This window comes from Monodon monoceros, unplaced genomic scaffold (assembly GCF_005190385.1).
Source record: "Monodon monoceros isolate NGI ecotype Baffin Bay Population unplaced genomic scaffold, NGI_Narwhal_1 Super_Scaffold_2, whole genome shotgun sequence".
In the NCBI taxonomy this organism is placed as follows: domain Eukaryota; kingdom Metazoa; phylum Chordata; class Mammalia; order Artiodactyla; family Monodontidae; genus Monodon; species Monodon monoceros.
The window spans coordinates 37775209-37790608 of NW_021703776.1; the positions used below are offsets into that span (position 1 = coordinate 37775209).

The following is a 15400-nucleotide window of genomic DNA, read 5'->3' on the forward strand; positions in this document are numbered from 1 at the left end:
CATTTTGAAATTAAAAATTAAATGTTAAAGATGTTAAGCATATGAATGTCTATCAATTGAAAAGTTTCCCAAAGTTGCCAAATAATAAATGATCTCTATAATAGTAAAGCGAAAAAAAAAAAAAAGTTGAGCTGTACAAAACAGTATCAGTTGAGACTGGTAGGTTGAGAGAAGCAGGAGGTATTTACTGATTGGTTGAAGGCTCTTAGTAGAGATATTTTAACCACGGGGAAATGTTTCCTGTAGTTTTCCTTGGTCCATAAGTCTGTCATTGTGATATATGAGCTAATACCCATTAGAGGGCCCATCAAGCAGTTTCTCAATTGACTTAAAACCCATGGCAGTGATCTGAAAGCAGCCAATGGACATGAGCCCGTTTTACCTCTTTAACTCTTATCATGCTACCTTCAACCTGGGCAGATATAAGAATGTAACTTTTACCTCTTCAGGATTGGATCTTATTTACCACAGTTAAATATGCTGACCAGCAGTTTATTTATTTATTTTTATTATTTATTTGTGTATTTGGCTGCTTTGGGTCTTAGTTGTGGCCCGCGGGATCTTTGTTACAGCTTGCAGGATCTTTTGTTGCGGCATGCAGGCTCTTCGTTGCAGTGCGTGGGCTCCAGAGCCCACGGGCTCAGGAGTTGCAGCACATGGGCTCTCTAGTTGTGGCGCATGGGCTCCAGAGCACGCAGGCTCAGTAGATGCAGTGTGCAGGCTTAAGTTGCCCTGCGGCATGTGGGATCTTAGTTCCCTGACCAGGGATTGAACCCACGTCCCCTATATTGGAAGGCAGATGCTTAACCACTGGACCACCAGGGAAGTCTCTGACCAGCAGTTTAAAAAAAAGTAAATTTTGGAGTAGACAGGAGAAAATACTATAGAACTATGGAAGGACATGAAAACAAGGATAAGAAGTTGATTTTTAATATCATTTATAATTAGGAATTATTGAAAGGTTTTCAGGTAGAAAACGATATCATGAAAGTATTAGTGGAATGAATTTGGGAAACTATGAAAAAGGTAGTGAAGATATCAAACCCATAAATGGGGATTAGGCAAAGATTTTACAATAGATTTTTTAAATGGTAGATATTACAGAGTTCTGATATTAATTTTACTTGAGCAATACAGTAGTTGAAAATGGTTCTAAGGTCTTGAATCTAACTGACTGAACAGTCAGGGTTAGCTCTTTTCTAAAGAGGAAAGTGCAGTTGATCTGCTTTAGAGCCCCTGATTTTGAAGGGCATATACACTGACACATCTGTCCTTCTCAGTTTCTCCTAGACCTTGTAAAGCAGAACATGAGTGATTTTGCATGCTCGTTATAACATTACATAGTTTTGATTTACTGTGCAAGTGGTGAGACATTCATTTCCACAGTTCATCACTGTGGCCACTGCAAACAGACAGTGCGTCCCGTTCTGGAGTTAAATCTGGTGACATGGCTTGACAAAGATGATTTTCAAACATATAAGGTAATTATGCTAAAGTCAGGATGACTTACTTAGGAGATGTTATGGTTACCTATTGTCCTAATAAACTGCCCTACAGGTTAGTGGGTGAGAAAAACAACTACTTTACTATATCTTCTGCTTTGGGGGTCAGGAATTCAGGTAGAGCTCATCTGGACAGTTCTTCTGCTCTCTGTGGAAATGATTTGGATCACTGGGTGGTATTCAGCTGTTGGCTGAGCTGAACTGGGGAGTCTGAGACTGTTTCACTTATATGTCTTACGTCTTGGTGGGGATTGCTGGGGGGCTGGGCTCAGCTGGGCTTCTCTTCCTTTCTTTTGTCATGCAATGTTAGGGCCTCACCATATGATATCTCTAGCAAGGTAGTTGGACTACTTATGTGGACGTTTGGGGCTCCCAGAGACCACGGTGGAAGCTGCCCACATTCTTAAAAGCTAAGCCCAGAACTGGAATAGTTTCACTGTGCCAAACTCTATTGGTCAGTTGTCGTCGGCCAGCCCATATTAAGGGGCAGGGTTGCGAGACCCCAGTTCTTAATGGGAAGAGGGCCAAAGCATTTGTGGTCATACTTAGTTGGCCATGGCAGAGTGAGAAGTTGGGTGAGGCCTCCACCCACTGCTGCTTCCAACCTGGCAGGTCCTCTCCCTGCACATGCAGAGTCCACCTGCTCATCGCCTTCTGACACATCAACCCTAAGGGAACCAGTGATGCTAGAAAGGCCATCCTTAATGAGCGGTACCCATCCTGAAGCCTTTAGTATTTTCGGTGAAAATATATTGTTTGACCTTATCATGGAAAAATGTAGCTTGTAAACAATGTAGAGTGCTCATATTTACCAACTCTCAAAACAACTAAATTGACTTATAATGTAGACAGTTGGAACTAGTGGAAATGTCTGGGATAGCAATATGTATTTAAATAGTATGTGAACTCTGCTTTTAATTTTTGTGGATCAGATAACCAACATATATTTCAATTTTATTTAGATAACTTTTACCAACCTCAATTTTAAAAAGAAATTGGATTCTTGAATGAGATTTTTTAAAAACAGGCAACAATTTTGAATGTTTTTACTTAAAGATATCTCTAAATCTAGAATCCTATATTGGGCAGTGTGCTCATTTAAACAAAATTATATATATATATATATTATGTATATATATAATATATACATATATATAATATATATATATGGTGACTAATTGAAATAACAGGTAAATACCACGTGTTCTTATTTTCAATCAACAATTCGTTAACAAGGACATTAGTTTAAATGACAAACATCTTAAAAACAATAAATTTAGAGTTGCTGGTTTGTAAACATGTCACCAAGTTAAATTGTTCATTCTAACCTGTATAATTGAAAGTGCATCATAGTTAGAATACTGTTGTTATTTAAAGACTGTCATTGCTTTCATTTTAAGAAACATGTGTTTTTATGAATTTATCTATATTCATTGAACATAAAAATACCACAGATTAAAATATGAAGTCCAACTGGAATTGAAATATTTTCCTATTTTCATAATTATTAGAGATCTACATGCATGTTTGTAGTACTGTATACTTCTTTCCTGTGTATGAGAAAATAATCTCTCTCCTGCATACACCCTATAGTTACTCAATTTTCAGAAAATGATTATGAGAGAAACATTTTCAACAACTTTTTTCAAGTTAAGTGGTAAAAAGATAAGTTATATATTCGTGGTCTTTAAAATAAATGTTGTATACAGATTATCATTTATCCTCTGTCATAGATGTTGTAAAGAAAAAAATAGAAGTTTCTGATAAACAGTCACAGAACTTCACCATTTTTACTACAATCTTTGGGTAGATGATACACATATTCAAAAATGTATTTGTTTATCTTACCAGTTAGATATGAAACAACTGTGTATCTACCACTGTTTCTCAAACTAATTAAGTCGAATTAGTGTTAGTATTTAATGAGATTTATACATCCCCTTAATTCACTTGATAAACATTAATTGAGCTCCTACTCTTATCAGTCTCTTCTAGGAGTATAATGATGAACAAGACAGAATTAACCCCCCTTGTCCCGAAGCTCATATTGTTCTAGAGGGAGCAGACAATAAAATAATAAATAAAATAAATACATATAATTTGAGAGAGTAATTAGTGCCATAAAATTTAATTCAGGCAAAAAGAGAGAGAAAGCTGGGTAGGGGGGCAGTGACCCTGTTTTAGATCATGTGGTCAATCAAGTCCTTTATGGAGGTGACATTTGACAGTGCTGTATACATGGAGATCGTGGACTGTCCATGATCCTGCCCTCCCCCAGTATTTTATCTCTCCTTCCCTGCCTGAGTTCTTTAATGGCACTAATTAATATCATATATCTATAAATATATATCATAATATTGTATATAAAATGATTTTATTGTCTGCTCCCTTGAAGAGAATGTGAACTTCTAAACTTAAGGATGGCAGATGCCAAGTCAGTCTTATCCGTCATTATATTTCTAGAGGGAGTGTTATAAATATATCTAGTTCTACAGATGAGGCAGCAGGGACTCTTTAGTGATCGGGTGTCTTAACCAAAATCATACAACCTACTAAATAGGATGAGGAGGTAGAAGGAAGAAAGTGAACACATGAGATTTATACATCCCCTTAATTCACTTGATAAACATTAATTGAGCTCCTACATTGAGCTGAGTGTTAATATGTGCCAGACATCACGGTGGGTACTTTATGTATATTATCTAATTTAATCCTTAAAACAACTGTCGTAGGCTGAATGTTGGCCTCCTAAATATCCACATCCTAGTCCTCAGAACTTGTAAATGATGCCTGGTAACAAAAAGAGACCTTATACATGTGATTTAGCTAAGGATCTTGAGATGAGGAGACTAAGTTGGATCATCCAGGTGGGCTGTAGTCCGCCTTTTAAGGGGTCTTAAAAGAGGGAAGCAGGAGATCAGAGAGGAGGCAGATACTACTTCGGAAACAAGAGGTTGCAGTGATGTGAGGCCAATGAATGCAGCTGACCTCTAGAAGCTAGAAAAGGCAAACAAATGAATACTCCCCTAGAGCCTCTAGAAGGAACGAGCCCTGTCAACACCATGACTTTAGCCCAGGGAAACTGATTTGAGACTTCTGGCATCCAAAGCAGTAAGAGAATAACTTTGCATTGTTTTAAGCCACCAAATTTGCGGTAGTTTCTTATAGCGCTCCTAGGACATTAATACAGCAGCCCAGCTGGGGAACTCAGGTAAAGGTTAGGTAACTTGTCCAATATCACAACACCTCGGTAACAGAAAGTTAAGTGTTCTATTTCTGTGCTCTCAGATCGTGCTCCAGAGTTTATCATTGTAGGCAGGAATTGCTCCCCTGTTTTAGAGTGTCAAGTAGTTAGAAGTAATTCTTACAGTACTTAAAAAAAGATGGCACAGCAAGTGTGTGGTTTTGTTTTGCTGGGGTTTTTTGATGGGGAAATATTTATTCGTTGTAGGTTTTCACAAACTCAGCATCAAATACCCTTCTTCCACAGCAGGGACCGCCTGCTCCAGCGGACCAGCAGCCCCTCATGAATTAGACCGCCGATAGCACTCGTCAACCCAGAAGTGCTCTGCTTCCTTCTCTGCAAAACGGACCTAACACTGTCAACAAGGTAATTCTAGCAAGATTGTGCAGCAATGACAGTGCTTACTGGGGTATGAGATCATTCCGAAGTCTAGTGCTGTAGGCTTAGAATGATTGAGCATCAGTATTAGTGGGGTAAAATAGCTGAAAATTCTGTGACAATAATTCTTTTTTTTTAACATCTTTATTGGAGTATAATTTCTTTGCAATGGTGTGTTAGCTTCTGCTTTATAGCAAAGTGATTCAGCTATACATATACATATATCCCCATATCTCCTCCCTCTTGCGTCTCCCTCCCACCCTCCCTATCCCAACCCTCTAGGTGGTCACAAAGCACTGAGCTGATCTCCCTCGCTATGTGACTGCTTCCCACTAGCTATCGGTTTTACATTTGGTAGTATATATAACGTGACGATAATTCTTTAGAGGAGGCCATCAAGCAGATGCACAGCACCCAGTCCTCTTTTCTGGAGGTAAGTGAGGGCAGTGATCGTAGTCCATGTGGCTTATTTTTGGTGTGTCATCCTCAAATCAGATCCCTTGTCTTAAATGGACTTGCCTCCCCTCTGACCCTTCCTTGTTGCTTTGATAAAATAGAAGGTGCTGTGCCATATGCTTCTTCATATTCACTTAACACGGTTCTGTTGACCTTCACGCTCACGTGCCATTCAGCCTAAATAAGGTCTAGAAGAGATTATGGAGACAGGGGATTCATCTGGGTTGTTGAGCTGGGAGCTCAGAAGAGAATACTGGGACATGGAGACTCTTTCCCTCCCAAGGTAAGGTGACCTAAGAAAACCGTACAGAGACTGGCAGTGTCTCTAAGAAAAGCAGACTACAGCACACCATGGTTGAATGCTTTAAGAGGCATAAAACCTCAGCCTCATCTTGCAACTTCCCTTGTAGTTGAACGTGAGACATTGCTTAATTGAATCCGGGCAGAGGGGAAGCATTCATGTACATGAAGACTTAGGCCTGTTTATTGCCTGGAGTCTTCTGTGGGTTGGAGAAAGGGTAGAACAGTCCACCATTGCAGAGAGACCTGAGGGGGTGAAGTGGCTTGCATTCCTGCTGTTGGAAATGACAAGGGTTCATAGGCCAATGGATGCAGAATAGAGTAGCCCAGCTCAAGTCTTCTTAAATGTGCCCCGTGAAAGAGGGAAGCTGCCAACAAGAGTCCCCAGAGCCTAGCTTCCACACTACAGTCCTATGCATTGTGGAGATCCCCCCCTGGCCCTCTGAAAGGTCCACACATATGCCCTAAGAGAGCAAACATATAGGAATGCTGTCATGAAAGACAACAAAGGCCTGACTACAAAAATATAAGGAAAGACTGTTGCCCCTCTTCCTCCAATTCCCCCTTTCTCACCTCAGTACAAGAGGCAGCAGAAAAGGAAGGAGGAGAAGGATAAAGGAAAGTGAAAGAGAAGTAAAAATGCCTTTTCTCACAGGAAGACTTTGAGCCGTGGGCCGGCCTTGAGTTGTGGAGGAGAAACAAGCTTTGAATGGAATTAGAGATTGAAGCTCTGATTTAGACTGGATTGACCTTTTGAATAAAGTTGACTGAGAGTGGGTCATAATGACTGAAGAGGAAATAGAAGTGACTTGGAAGTCATGAGATTTGTATAATGTTCCATCAGGGAGCAGGGAAGGATCAAAAAGGAATGACGAGTGGAATAGTTGCTTAAAAATAAAGAGACTTCCAGAACACATTTCCATCAAATTTAGTTCACTCCGTAAACCAGTCAATCTTGTAAGATGTGGGATAGAACAGTTAGGGCTTGAGATCAGACCTCCCATATTACTTTCAGGTTTTCTGGGCTCTGATATCCTTAGAAATCACCCTAACATGAGAATTTAGTCTCTCGTGTCTTTTATTTCCATTGAATGTGCTTCTATAATACATTGTACAGTGCAGTGACTTTAGTGGTCATCTGTCAGTTCTCTTCCTGCTTTACAAAATCAGATTAACTTTAGATTTCCTTGGTAGGTGTTTTCTCATTTTATTGTTTCAATTTCTGGTTTGCCTAACTTGCCACACTTTGTTCTTGCTTGGAAATTTTTCCATTTTCTTATGTAATAGTCAAACGGGAGAGAGACATGGGATGATGAGAAGTTATAAGATATACTTTTAGGAGCAAAATTTAGAGTATCTTTGATAACACAAAGACAATATTTGGGACTTCCCTAGTTGCCCGGTGGTTAAGAATCTGCCTGCCAGTGCAGGGGACATGGGTTTGTTCCCTGGTCCGGGAAGATCCCACATGCCACAGAGCAACTAAACCCATGAGCCACAACTACTGAGCCTGCGCTCTAGAGCCTGCAAGCCACAACTACTGAGCCCACTTGCCCCAACTACTGCAACTCACCGTAGTTGCAGTGAGCCCACGCACTGCGACTACTGAAGTCCGCATGCTCTAGGGCCCGCGTGCCGCAACTACTCAACCCAAGTGCAGCAACTCCCGAAGCCCACGCACCTAGAGCCCGTGCTCCGCAACAAGAGAAGCCACCGCAATGAGAAGCCCGCGCACCGCAAGGAAGAGTAGCCCCCACTAACCACAACTAGAGAAAGCCCGCACACAGCAACAAAGACTCAGTGCAGCCCAAAAAATAAATACTAAATAAAATTTAAAAAAAAGAAATAGTAAAAGAAAAACCCAATATTTTTGTTTCTTTAGGGTTTATGCTTTTAACCTAAGGAGAGAAGGAGTAAAGGAGTCATTACTTTGTCTGAATGGTTTCTTGAAAAATTTAAGGTGTCTTGAATATCATCCAATAAAGAGACTGTCGATTTAAATAACTCAATCATGGTTATATGAAATAGATGGAGAATCACAATGGGAAAGGGAAAACCTATGTTCAGTCATTAAGTGGCCTTAGGACATTTAGAAGATAATTAAATAAAGGCCTCTCCTAAACCTGAGGCAAATTTAAACACTAAATATTAGTAAAGCTGTCATACAAACTGTCTTTAAAGAAGGAAAGCTCTCTTCCCTTTCCTGTACTACTTGGAAATTATAAGAATCAGCATGTCTCAACTTTCCGTTTCAAGCTTCAAATTTTATTCCCCCACCAAAAAAGAAAAAAAAATCCAAGGCGTTTAAACTGAAATATGTCAGGTTTAAGGATGGAATTCTCTCGCTATTCTAGTTAAATGTCATGAAAAGCATATCTGTCCATCAAAAATGCTTTCAGCCTACTATATATGTGTCATTGCAGGATGGTAAAGATCTATTCTTTTCCCTGTTATAAAATAAGCAGTTCAGCAACAGAGTCAGATTGTCAAATCTGGTTGGGATCTTAGGGCTTGTCTAGATCACCCCCCGTGTGGTTGAACTCAGTAGTCCAAGGTTTCTCATCTGCTCAGTTACAGGATTTGAGTCACTGACCATTTCTGCTGACTCCTCTCCAGTATACCCATTCTCTCTGGAGAGCATTTGTAATTTGTATCCTGGTTCCAAATAGCATACACATTCTTCCCCCCACCCCAGATACTCCCACCCAAAAATACCAAATAAATTTTGGAATGAATTTTATTTTTCTAAATATTTTTTAGTTTCAAAATTCACAATCATGTTGCTTTGTGAAGTACCTTTTCCCCTCCATTTTTTGTCTCCCTATTTCTTCTGCTCTAAGCCGTAATTCCTTAATTATTTACACATTTGAGCATCTTTGGACGGTATTGTGGCCTAGAAGCTGGAGGTCAGTTTTAGGGGAAATAGGACAATCTGTAGGAAGATGACAAAACAGAGAACTTAGACAATTTGACCCATTTCCCAGTCACTCAATGTGCTTCCAAGGTTGTTGTATTTTGTGTCAAATTGGCTACTCGTACCAGCATGAAAATAAGATAATTTTGATAATGTTTCCATAATCATTTCTGAATTAGATAGGGGAAGCTTAAGTCCTTTAGCAATAGACTCCGAATTTAATGGCTGAAAAAAGAGACATAAAAGACTTATGTTTCTTCTTGCGTAGTAGTCTAGGACAGCACTTCTCAAAGTATAAGAAAGAAAATTGTCAGGAAAGTAGATTCTCGAGCCCCACTCTAGATCTGCTGAATCAGAAACTCTGGTGTGGAGGGCCAGCAATGTGTGTTAAACTTTCCAGGTGTTTCTGTTGTACATTAAAGTCTGTGGGAAAATTTTCCAGCCCAAGGAGATGTATGTTTATGACAGTGAAAGGGGGTTATCTCTGCTTCACTTAGTCATTCAGAGATCTGAGCTGACTATATCTTTGCCATGTTCGACTTGCCCCCACGAAACAGGTAAGAGCACAGAGCAGGATATGTGGGAAGTTTCATAGGACCATTGTCGTGCTTCTTACCTAACTTTGGAGGGAATTTCAGCAAATGGCCACAGCGAACTGCAAGAGAAGCTGAAAAATGTAATGTAACTGGGCATATTATGTCCAGTTACTACTAAAGAAAGGAGAAGGGACTTTGGTGGATAGTCTATGCAACAATCACATGATTATCTTTGGACAATCAGGTTTGCTGGTGATGTGTTTCATCTCTTTTCTTCTTAAATTCCTACTGATGTTGCTTTCGCTCAGGTACTTTAATTCTGGCATTGTACAAGAGTATTGCATCATGGGAGCTAAAGTAAGAGGGTAATACAAGAAAGAGTAAACAGTTAGCAGTGCCAGATGCTGCCGAGAAATCAATGAAATGAGCACTAAAAATGTCCCCTAGATTTGGCCTGGGGCCAAAAAATGGAGGCCATTGATGACCTTAGGAAGGATTGTTCCATAAGTAAATGGTACAAAAGCTGTGTTGGCATAAATTATGTTAGTAAATGCATAGGAGATGAAAAAACAAAGACAGAAAAACATAATTTTTTTAAAAGAGATTAACAGTGGAATGGCAGAGAGATAGGGCTGTAAGTAAGGATGATATGGGATAGAGGCGTAGGAATGATTCCATATAGATGGAAAAGATCTAGTTGAGAAGGTTTGGTTGAATATTCAGGAAAGGGAAGTTGGATAATACTCCTGAAAAATTATAATGGGGTCCAAACACACAGATGGGAGGAGTTACCCTAGATAGGAAAAGAAAAACTGCCTCTAATGTAACAGGAAAGAAAGAGGAAGGAGGGAAAGAGAAAAAAAAAATGAAGTAATAATTGGGGAAATTGAGAGATGAAGTTTCTAGATTAACACAGATGGATTGCTGAGCAGTCTGAAATATGTAATTGAAGTTTCTTTGCACAACTCTACATAAAATCATTGTAGTAGCCTGTTAATGTTATATTGGGTTGCTATATTAATTTGGCTGCTATAAGCCCTAAAAATTACGTTTATTGGAGTGTGTCTGTTAATTTTTTTAAAACATTTAAAAACTGACCAAGAGTAGGGAAACTATGATATTTTATTTTTGCCTAACCCTGCTGAATTAATCTGTGGTAAGATTTCCTTAGTCAGCAGGTTTATTACAAATATAGCACTTTGTGAAATTCAGTAACTCTCTTAAGGCTTCAAAATGAACACTCATATGGGAGGTTTTTAAGGGCTGACATCATTTCTCCGTATTTTATTGGAATTTTAGAAATTTCTGGAAGGAATCTCATCAAATGAACCAGTATTTCATGTTTATAAAAAAGTAATTAAGAAAATTGTGCCTAATTTAAACATGCAGTTTATGTGCCAAGAAATGGAAAAAAAAATAGGCCTTTGTCAATCATTAAACAAATTTTTTAAATTAAATCTCTAGGTGCCTATAAATTGTGAAGGGACCTGGATATTTATCCAGTGCCAGGCTTTCAGCCTTTCAGTGCGGCTGCTGTCGGCCTCTGAGTGTAGGATGCGCTTTGCTAGAGCCCACCATGTGCTCTGAAAAGTTAACTTCACTTACCAGGTGCTCATACTCTGGGCCACGTGGCATCACCCTAATCACTGCAAGTACCAGACTGGGGATAAGCCCTACACTAAATGATTCAAATCAGCCAGTCCTCAGGGAGCCTGCAAAACCTAACTAACCCCACACTGCTTGCCAAAGCTGCCTACCTAGCTGCACCCCACAACTCTAGTTTGCTGTGACCCCCTCCCTGGGTGTCATTCCCTGTGTGGCCCTGCCCAGCGGCCATCTCTCTCAGTAGCGTTAAGTAACAAAACATTCAGCCTTTCATCTGCATGAATCAGTGTGTTGTATCCCGCCATCAAAAGAATTCTTAAAGTCTTATAATACAGTTGGCACTATGGCCACAACCACTGACTCTTGGATAACTTCTTTCGAGACTGCTCTTGGCTCACTAATTGGCTCCAGACCACAGGGAGAGCAGTTTGGGATGGAATTTGAGCTTGGGCTTTAGTCTTGCAGCCTGAGGCTACTTGAGCTGTGCTTTCCAGGCTGGAAGATTTGGTGGTTCTGCTTTTAGTCACAGTCTATGTTTGGCAGAGACCTATTCCAGGGGACTCTCCTTGATGGTGGTGGTGTTTCTTCATCATTATTTGGGGCAGAACTCTGGTTGGTCTGTGTGTTTCAGGGGACTCCTGTGCAGGAAGATGTTGGCTGGGCTCCCACCATGGGAGAGAAATGGCAGCTGGGTGTCATTTTGATGTTGCTCAGGTGTGGGTAGCAGCTACCTCTCTTTGTTGCTGCGTATCTCCTTGCTGTCCACAGAGAGCTTTATGCTCCCTAGACTGTCAGGAATATCACAGGCTGCACCTTCTAAGACCAGCCACCCAACATGTAATCCAGAGGGGCCCTCTGGCTCAAGGAAACAAAGATTTCATCCCAGCAACCCCCTTCAGAACACCTGCCAGGTATCCAATTACTTAAATAATACAAGACCACTAACCATTGTGCTTGGGCCTTAGTAAGCGCCCCAACATAACATGCGAAGGGACTGATACTTCTGACAGTGGGTCTTACTGCACTGTCCCAAGGAGAGGCTGCAAACCCTAGTCCTCTAGTGGTGGACTGGGAAGGCCTGGAGTAAGAGCCGGCTGCCTAAAGGCAGGCCATGAGCCCCTACCCCTCGTTTCCTGTAACCACCTACATGCTTTACACTGAGTTATCAGACAGAGACAAACTGAAAACACAGGCATGGGTGCCTAGAAGCCCAAAACAGAGGGAAAATAATGGAATGAAAGGAAAAAAACCTAGATACAGAGGGAGAAAATAAAAAATGAGTTATATATGTGTGTGTGTATAATATTTTTTAAACAAAGGTCCATAACTTAAAACAATTGAAAATCCAAAATTTACTAAAATAATTTCTATGACAAAAAGATAAAAAGGGTGCTGATTGCCTTTTCTGCCTCTACAGCATAGGTGCTAAATTAACTTTAACAACTGCTAAAATGCACCAGTTGACAAAGCTTCATGGATTTAATCATACTGGATCCCATATTACAGTTTTATCAGAAGATCCTACTAAATTTAAACATGGAACTCCCTATAACCCTAGGAGAGTAACTAAACATAAAATACAGGAAAAAAGGGTATTCCTTATTTTATGTTAGAGTCCTGCCTAAGTTTCCCATAGTCGTAATATCTATTGCCCTAAAATATTCTATATTGGAAATAGACACTCTGAAATAATGAGTAATAAATTGAAGCTAAGTAAAGTCTTTGGCACTTAGAAACTGGCTTGACAGAAAAAGACCCAGTTAAAATATTAAAGTGGTCCAATTTAAGTTAAAACAGGGCCTTCAAGAACTCAGACTTCATATAAGACCTAATTAATAAAGGGGTGATTATGTCCACCGCCTCTCCATTTAATAGGCAAATTCGCCTGTTCTTAAACCTTCAAAAACTGAAGGAAAAAAAGAAAAGAATAATGCCTCACAGTGGATTACTGCAACTTTAATACTATGGTCCCATCCATTAAGGTCCCCATTCCCAATACCCGATATTATTAAAATTACTGATGTCATCCAATTAACAACCAGTAAGTATTTTGATAGTAAAAGGTTTGGCTAATATGTTCTCTTCAGTGCCTATTTGAACAGCTTCTCAGTGTCAGTTTGCCTTCACCCCCAAGGGAAGCAATGCACCTTTTCCAGCCACCTTCTAGAGTAAGGACCTCTTTGCAATTGCACACAATCTCTGCAGACAACATCTAACTGCATCCACTGTTCTCCATCAGCACGGATATGATATTCCAGCGATGACATACTCCTTTAAGGACGTTTGTTAACACACTCATTAAGGACATAAAACTCCAGCATCGTTTAGTCAGTGTTGCATTCTGGAGGCAATATAGTCCTCGTGTAGAGATTCTACTTACTCTCTCTGATACTGTTACTTACTAATCAGCCTGCCTTGAATGGGGCCCCCTCCAACAAAAGGCTATAAAACTGGTCCAAATTAACATCGATAGGCCCCACGGGGAAACATCCCAGAATGTACACCTGGGTAGTATGTGGGGTTGGTCCAGAGTGGTTCACTCTGGCCAGAGTCTTGGCTGCCTGAACATGGTGACCACAAGGGGCCACACGTGTGACTGTCTTCTTGGCCCTGCACGGTGCTCCCTGGGGTGCCTGGCTTTGATTTCGGGGGCAGTGTCCTTCCTGCCCGTCACTGACGTGTTCTATGCAGATGCTGTTCACTGGGATAGGCAGTAGCCCAGCCCCACCCCACCCCTGCCCTTGCTCCCTCCCCCACTCCCCATGGTCCCCAGGAGGTTCTTTTGCTCCTTACCAGACTCCAGAGCCAATCGCAGTAGGCCTGAAAGCTAGATATGCACCTGTGCAAGCACATGGGGAGAGGGCATGGGTTTGTGATAATGAAGAGTGTAGCCAAACCATCACCAGGGACTACCCTGGGAGATGCCACATCCTGATCCACATGGGAGAACAGCTATTTATTCTTCAGAGAGTGGTTGTGATTAAAAATTCAACACAAGGGAATTCCCTGGTGCTCCAGTGGTTAGGTCTCTGTGCTCTCACTGCCGAGGGCCTAGGTTCAGTCCATGGTTAGGGAACTAGGATCCCACAAGCTGCGCCGTGAGGCCAAAAACATTTTTAAAAATAAAAATTCAGGGCTTCCCTGGTGGCACAGTGGTTGAGCGTCCGCCTGCCGATGCAGGGGACGCGGGTTCGTGCTCCGGTCCGGGAAGATCCCACATGCCGTGGAGCGGCTGGGCCCGTGGGCCATGGCCGCTGAGCCTGCGCGTCCGGAGCCTGTGCTCCACAACGGGAGAGGCCACAACAGTGAGAGGCCCGCGTACCACAAAAAATAATAATAATAATAAAAATTCAACAAAATCAAGCTTGAAGAAACATTTTGAGTGCAAACATGAAAATCAGCAAAAACAATACGTATGCCAGTTTGAAGGTTGTAAGAAGACCTTTAAGAACATCAGCAGCTAGAAATCCATCAGTGCCAGCAGAAAAATGAATCACTGTTCAAGTGAAACCCTGAAAGAAATGGCAAGCACTTTGTTTCACCCGGCAGTCTGAAACGATGAGAAGAAAAGTCTATGAGAGCCACGTTATGTCAAAAGGGATGTTCATTGTGGCAAAAACATTTGAGAGAAACCCGCTATAAAGAAAATAACGTGAAGTATGCCAGAAAACATTCAAGCAGAGAGGTGAGGGTAAGCAACACGTGAAAACTCGTGTCCCAGAAAGGAATGTGTGTCAGTGTCCAAGAGAAGACCATCGTGGCTGTGCAGCGTGCTTGGTCTCAAGAGCCATATTTTCTCTCTGCCTGAGGAAAAGCACCCATTTATGTGTGAATATGCTGGCTGGTGCAAAAGGTTTGCAATAAAACACAGTCTCACAAGGCATGCTGACATGAAGAAAATGAAAATCAAAGTAAAAGCATCTCATGAAAAATCGAGTTGGGCCTTTCATCTCAGTGCATGTATCTCTTCTAAAAGGAAACACCAGTGAGGCTTCTCTTTGCCTAAATACAGAGAGTCACTGAATGGTATTGATCTCAGTAATTACTCTCAGCTAAATAATCAGGTTGTATTGTTGAAAGGACTACAAACCAACAAGCTCAGTTACTTTCTCTCAGAAGCACATTTCCCTTTATTAAAAACACTGATTTAGAAAAAAAAATTGGCAGGCACTCGTGTTACTCTCCTCAGAGGCTCCTTCACTACAGAAGTTTTAGAAACCTCTTCTCACACCTCCAGGAGTCTCAGGACTCTTATGAAGGCCATAGGTTGCCTTTGGGCTTCTGGTTAGAAACTGACCTTGGCTCTGTGCTCTACACCATTAGAGCAAAAATCACTGGCCACATACTGGTCTTTCCTAGAAATTGTGGTTCTGATGGATCCTTGAGCCTGTGACTTTCTATACCCAGTTGCCCATTATGCCTTGGGTCATAAATGCAGCACCCCTCAATCTGAGCACCTCTACTT

The 15400-nt window shown here is 41.0% G+C and overlaps 1 pseudogene; it reads left to right on the forward strand.

Moving 5' to 3' along the window:
• LOC114901335 overlaps window positions 1-14924 on the forward strand; it is a 120220-nt pseudogene extending 105296 nt beyond the window's left edge.
• Window positions 14925-15400: the final 476 nt, after the last annotated feature.